Here is a 6,725-nt window from a genome sequence, read left to right as displayed (position 1 = left end):
TGAGCTGGCTACACAATAAATAAATGTATAAATAAATAATTTTTTAAAAAAAGAAATTACTAATAGCATTTTTTCCTAAATATTTATACAAATTATTCAGGTCTCATGGCTTTTATCTCAGGTTATATTCCCAGACTACCTACAACAAATTCACAAATGTAAAGGGACTCAAAATTCTAACTTGGAGGGATTATAAACCTGCTTATGTATAAGCTTAATTTTTCTACATTTCTCTCTACATTTTAATAATTTCTTTTCTTTTTTTAAAAATAGATTTTTTAAATTAATTAATTAATTTGTATGTGTGGCCAGCTCAGCCCACCAGGGGGTGGGCGGGCTGGCATGTGGTGCTGGGGGATTGAACCGTGGTCCCTGTGCTTTGCTTAGCTTAGCTTGTTCTAAGTAGGTGCTTTAGACCACTGAGCCATCTCACCAGCCCAAACAAACTATTTATTTATTTATTTAGCGGAACCAGGGATTGAACTCAGGCCCTTGTACTTGCTTATTCTACTGAGCCATCTCCCCAGCCTAAAATAGATTTCTTAATGGCTGCCAACAGTTTTATTCCTTTTTCCAAAGCACCATCACAGCAAACTGGCATGGTCAGTGGAGTCCTAAGGAGCTTGGTAAGACCATAAAATGACAAATGTGGGGCTCAGTAGAATAAACGCTTGTGTGGCAAGCACAAGGGCCTGAGTTCAATCCCTGGTTCTGCCAAAAACAAAACAAACCAAAAACCACAAAGGTATTCAGAGTCTGAAAAATGAGGATACAAATTAAAATAATTACAAATTACAGAGAAAAACTGGCCACTGTTTTAGTTTTTGGCCCATTTTTGTCCCTCCAGTATAGGACCTCACACATATTAGGCAAGTGCTCTACCACTGAGTCATGTCCCCAACCCCATTTTTTTTTTTTTATTTTAAAGACAGAGTCTTGCTGTATAAGCCCAGGCTGTCCTTGAGTTCATTATGTAGCCCAGGCTGGTCTGGAGCTGGAAGCAATTCTCCTGCTCTTCCTCCTGAGTGCTGGGATTACAGGCATGTGTTACAATGCCTGGCTCATATTTTCAGGTCAGGAACCCACTGATGTCTAGGATGGCCTTGACTTTCCAACCAATTATCTCAGCCTCCTATGTAGGTGGGATTATGGAGGTATGTCACCATACCCAGCTCATCTGGGATCTTTGACCTGTCATTTTCTACTGGTTCGTTCCTAAAAGTACAAATGTAGGACTGTGCATCAATACTAAATCACTCCTCTACCTTGCCCCAGTATCATTTCACCATCCCCAACCTCTGGAGAGACTTGTCTGCATATACACCTCGACAGCTTCTCTATCTGTCCCATGCCACTGACACTCCTGTGCAAGTTCATATACAATCTCTACAATGGATGTGTATGCCGTCCTCTCAGAGAATTTTAGCATAACTGAAGGCTTCAAACAATGTCCTTGCTTAGGTCTCTCTTGGTTTCTTCCTACTTCTCTGGCCAATCCTTGGCAGGTCCTTCCTCTTCCTCATCTCTAAGCATTGATGTTCCAAACCCCCAACACATCCCCCAGTCTTTCCTCTCTGATCTATTTTTTTTTTTTTTGGCGGAACCAGGGATTGAACTCAGGCCTTTGCGCTTGCCAGGGAGGCGCTTATTCCACTGAGCCATCTCCCCAGCCCCTGATCTTTTCTTTTTTTTTTTTTTTTTGGTGGAACCGGGGATTGAACTCAGGCCCTTACGCTTGCCAGGAAAGTGCTTATTCCACTGAGCCATCACCCCGGCCTCTCCTCTCTGATCTTGATTGATGGAATCAAACCCTGTGCTTCCTGCATGAACTATATACTCTCAGTCCTGCCTTTTATTCTTAGTGCTGTGAATATCATCTTTGTGCTTCAAATTTTTTCTTACATCCATGTTCTTCATCTGGCCTCCAGTCCTGATGTCTGGATAACTTCACGTTGCATCCTAAACCCCCAAGCAGAACACTGTATTACCATTCCCAAACTTATTTTCCAACTAGTTTCCTCACTTGACAGCATGGCTTTACCAACCACTCAGGAACTTCCTGTTGATTTTTTTCTCTCTCCATCCCTTGCCATTCAGTCCATCATTGAATTCCTTTACCTCTCCAAACTCGATTTCAGATATTTCCACTTTTTGTCCCTACTGTCACCTTTTAAATCCAGGCCATCAGCTTCTCTACTCTGGGTACCCATGGCCCTTAGCTGCTAGAGCCTCCTCTTATCCCGTCCTAATAATTCTATACCTACCAGTCTTTTTAAGACTATAAATTGAGATATAGTGTCATGGATCTGTAATCACTGAACTCTGGGCAGGTAAGGCAGGACAGTAGCAAATTTCAGCCTATGTGGGCAAATGTGCCAGAGCCTGTCTCAAAACAGTAGGAAGTGTCAGGGATGGAGCTCAATGCAAAGGTCCTGAGTTCAATCCTCAAGAAATAAAAGATCAAACAAAACAACAGTAACACTCAACACACGTGTTCAAACGAACAAACATAATAAATGTGAAAACGTAAAAAGGGCCTGGGTGTAGCTCGGTGATAAAACACTTGCCTACCACCCATTTCACCTACCACCCATTTCACATCACCTTCCCCCAATTATTTTATAAGGCCCCGGGGGACCGGGTGGGTGACGAAGCTGGGGCTGGAGATCAGGGTGGGTCGGGGAAGGTATTATCTTCCAAATAATTCACCGCAGAGCTCACTGTGCTCTGGGCACTGGGGACCCCAGGGACCTCGAGGGCGATTCCGACGTCACCCCGGGGCCAGGCCCAGCGCTTTCCAGCGGCGACCAGGGCAGGATGGGTGCTGTCGGCCTCGGCCTGCGCCCCACGGCCTTCTCCGCGACAGGTGTGGCGGGACTCGGCCTATGTCCCCAGGTCTGCTGGCGGGAAGGGAAAATCGGAGAGAACAGGAGAAATGAGGAGCGGACGAGGGCGGAGAGGAGAGAAGAGGTCGCGGGCTAAGAAGAGGCGCCGCCCCCCGCACCTCCCAGCCCCCAGCTTCCCACTGCGCCCCCTCCCGGCCGGGCCGCGAGTCCCCAGCGCTACCCACGCCCGGGAGCTGAAGAGCCGGGACTGCAGACTACAGGGTGGGGCCGAGGGAGGAGACTCTCCTGGTCTCGTCACACCAAGCGACCCCTCGAAACCCCCGGGGTTGGATGCAAACAGGAGAGGGAGTGACAGGGAATGAGGTCGCCAGGGTCACTATCGCGACTGACGACCGGGCGTGGCGAGGCACACCTGATAGGGACGACTTAAGGCAGTAGAGATTTATGTTGACTCACGGTTTCGCTTCGTGCTCCGCTGACTGGAAAGCAAACAATATGGCGAGCAGAGCGGCTCCAAGCCCGAGCAGACAGGAAGCCGCGCTAGCAGGAAGAGGCAGAGGCCACGCCCCCTCGCAAACCACGCCCCTCTGACTTACTTCCGCCCATGGCCCCGCCTCCCGCCCGGAGTGGCGACAGTGAGATGAGCGTTCAAGCCGCTCGTCACCTTTCAAACCCAACCTCTGAACACAGGAGATTTGGGGGACATTTTTTATTCAAACTGTTGCACTGTTCTTATTTCTAAAATGGCAGCCGAGGCAGCCAGGGGAAAAGTGTCTGTCCTAGTGTATAACTCGATGGCAGAGCTGGGGCCCTAGCCCAGGACGTTTCTCTCCTGACCCCACTGCCTTAGGCTGAGAGAAATGAGTAGTTGCACCAGGTGAACCAGGCTTGGTTCAAATTTAGGTAGAATTCGATGGGTGGAGATAATACTCGGTTCTAATTAGCTGTTAAGACTTAGAGACTTAGAGACAGGGTTTGATCCTGAGAGGCCAGGATTTTCTCTTCCACTAAAGCAAACTAATCCCATAAGTACAACTTGTAAAGCACGTTCAACTTTGGTGTCATTGTTTTTTGTTTTGGGTTTTTTTTTTCAATTTGGTGTCATTGTTAATTCCCCAATAAACTCTCCAAGCGTATTTTTCTGGAGAACAGAACCAATAGAAAATACACATAGGGGCCGGGGAGATGGCTCAGTGCAATAAGCGCTTCCCTGGCAAGTGCAAGGGCCTGAGTTCAATCCCCAGTTCCGCCAAAAAAAAGAAAAAAAACCACATAATTTATTATTTATTTTTTTAAAAAAATTTTTATTTATTTATGTGTGTGTGTGTGTGTGTGTGGCCAGCTCAGCCCACCAGGGGGCGGGCTGGCTGGCATGTGGTGCTGGGGGATTGAACCATAGTCCCTGGGCTTTGCTGCGCTTGTTCTAAGTAGGTGCTTTAGACCACTGAGCCATCTCACCAGCCCCTATTTATTTATCTATTTATATTATTTTATTATTTATCTATTTATTTATCTAGCTTATTTTACTGAGCTATTTCTCCAGCCCCTAAAATACATAATTATGCCAGGGAATTTGAGCAGAGGCAGGATAGTCCACAGGGGCTGTGTGCCTCTTTATAGCCAGAGGATCCAAGAGCTGCGCAGTGCAAGAAGTTGAGGTGTGAAAGCTGTGGAGAGTCACAGGTTGAGTCCACACTGATAGGCCATGAAACTGGAATCTGAGCTCTAGAGGCGATGATGGTAGCAAAAGACATACCCACTCAAGCAGAATAGCACACTGGTTCATGTCTGAGCATGGTGAAAATGCCTGACCTTCAGGGATGTCCCAGAGAGGAGCTGTAGACCTGCAGCTGTCCGCTTTGAGAAGGTGCCTAAATAACATGTGGACACTAAGTATGCCAGGCTCTAGTTTTGTCTTCCTCTCAGCTGATCATAGGACATACCTCAAGAAACCATTGATGCTTCCTGGGAGACAGAGGGCAGAATAGCTGAAGAAGGAACTGTGGACATTTGGGTCACTTCTTCATCCAACTGAATGGAGCCTTCAGGACCAGATGTGGCCTCATGTATACACCACTTCGTACTAATGATAGATAATTGCTGTGCATGTGGGCCTTCAGGCTTGGAGTGCTGAATAGGTCCTGATGGGCAGCTCAGGTCGTATGGTACCTGGGAGTTCCATGGCCAAGCGTTCAGTTCCCATTAACGCACAGCAGCAGGCCAGGAGCTGTTTCTCCAAGGGAGAATTGTCTACAGATGGTGACAGAGTCTTGCTCCCAAATCCTCAGGGCATCTGCTGGGGTTCCCATGGGGCCCTGACAGAGGCTCCAAACAGCAGCACCCTTTCTGCCACTGACACCCCAAGTACACCAAGTGGTGGAGCAGCCTGCACAGTGGTCTGGACCTGTTGCTCAGCATTCTCTTGCTGTGGGCTTCGTCCAACTAGTGGCTTTTTTATTCACTGAGTAAAGGCACAGAATAACACATCCAAGCAAGGCAAGTGTTGCCTCCTAAGTCCAAATAGGTCCACTAGGCTTTGTGCCTCTCCATTGTAGGAGGGGCTGGATACAGCTAATTATTGTTCCCTTTAATAGGATACTCTTGTATTTCTGCACAGGACTCCCAAGAAGTTTCACTGAGACAGTGAGGCCTCTTGGATTTTAGTTGGAGTTATTTTCTGCCCTCTGGCACACAAATACTTTACCAATGAGTCTAGAGTGGTTGCTCTTAGTTTAAGACAATGCTTTGTGGAATCTGCCCCTCTCCAACACCCGAGGTTTCCTAGCAACACCCATCACCATGGCACCAAAATGTTAATTATTATTTTTAAAAATGTTTCTTCCTGGCTTGAGCTGGACCAATTGTAAGGAGTCCTTTAGGCAGGATCAAATCTGGGAGGTAGTCGGATGGGGTTGATTACATTTTGAAAATTTCAACTGTCTTTTGGGTTTTCTGACATTATTTTGAAGGTATAGGTTATATATAGTCATTTTTGTCCTTCCTTTAGACAGGATTACCTCCTAGCAAGCATTGGAAGGCGCAGGAGCCATCTAAGCAGGAATTTTGCAGTCTCGGTTAAAGGAGAGTGTGTTTCTGAACAAAGGTGGTTGCCATGGTGACGTGGTTTCTGGGTGGTTAAAGCTGGCTGGTGCTCATCAATGCCCACTTGGAGGAATGCATTTACTGGCACGGGAAGAGGGGGCCGCACAAACGGTGGGTCCGGCCAGAAACACAGTCGCCACCCTGAGACAGGACTCTTTTTTTTTTAGCCCTCAGGACTGTGAAAGAGAAGCGAAGACGGCTGTTTTCCGGAGGGCCGGTGTGTGCGGGGGAGGGAAGAGGCTGGGCTAGATGTTTTCGCTTTTCCTGTGGCTTTGTTTATCTTCACAGAGATACTAGGAATTCTTCTTAGAAAACAGGAGACTAAAGTTCAAGAAAGGGAAACAGACCCCGCCCAGCAGGAGTCTCGGAAACTTAAGACTTTTCCCTGCCCCCCTCTTCACATTGTGGATCCAGTTCAGAGTGAACAGATATTTAATCAAGATCTGCGCTGGCCCCAGAGCTTTTTTTGTCTTTTAGTTGTTTTAAAATTTGTGTTCTTTTGAAACAGGGTCCTGCTATGTTACCCTGGATAGCCTTAAGCACCCAGGCACCCTTGATCATCCTGCCTCAGCCTTCCACGTAGCTGGGTCTACAAGGGTATCACTGCATCTGCCCCTAAGGTGGTGTGTGTGTGTGTGTGTGTGTGTGTGTGTGTGTGTGTGTGTTTCCTATTGGCATGGGGGATCGAACTCAGGACCTTGCATTTGCCAAGCAACTGCTTATGCCACTGAGCTATCTCCCCAGCCCAGCTCCTGAGTTTTTAATTTTTTTTAAAAA

At 47.2% G+C, this 6,725-nt stretch overlaps 1 protein-coding gene across 1 annotated transcript in view; it reads right to left on the bottom strand.

Annotated features, from left to right (window-relative positions):
• The window catches only part of LOC111812984 (histone acetyltransferase p300-like), a 10,348-nt gene extending 6,953 nt beyond the window's left edge, over window positions 1-3,395 (bottom strand). Inside the window, exon 1 of the mRNA XM_023702691.1 lies at window positions 3,303-3,395. The gene's annotated coding sequence lies outside the window, so the exon portion shown is untranslated. The remainder of the gene's footprint in view (window positions 1-3,302) is intronic.
• Between the last annotated feature and the right edge of the window lie 3,330 nt (window positions 3,396-6,725).

Source organism: Octodon degus, unplaced genomic scaffold (genome assembly GCF_000260255.1).
Source record: "Octodon degus isolate 3935 unplaced genomic scaffold, OctDeg1.0 scaffold00156, whole genome shotgun sequence".
NCBI classification, from domain to species: Eukaryota; Metazoa; Chordata; class Mammalia; order Rodentia; family Octodontidae; genus Octodon; species Octodon degus.
Note: the sequence above shows the minus strand (reverse complement) of the source record. Positions and strands in the feature narration are given on the sequence as shown.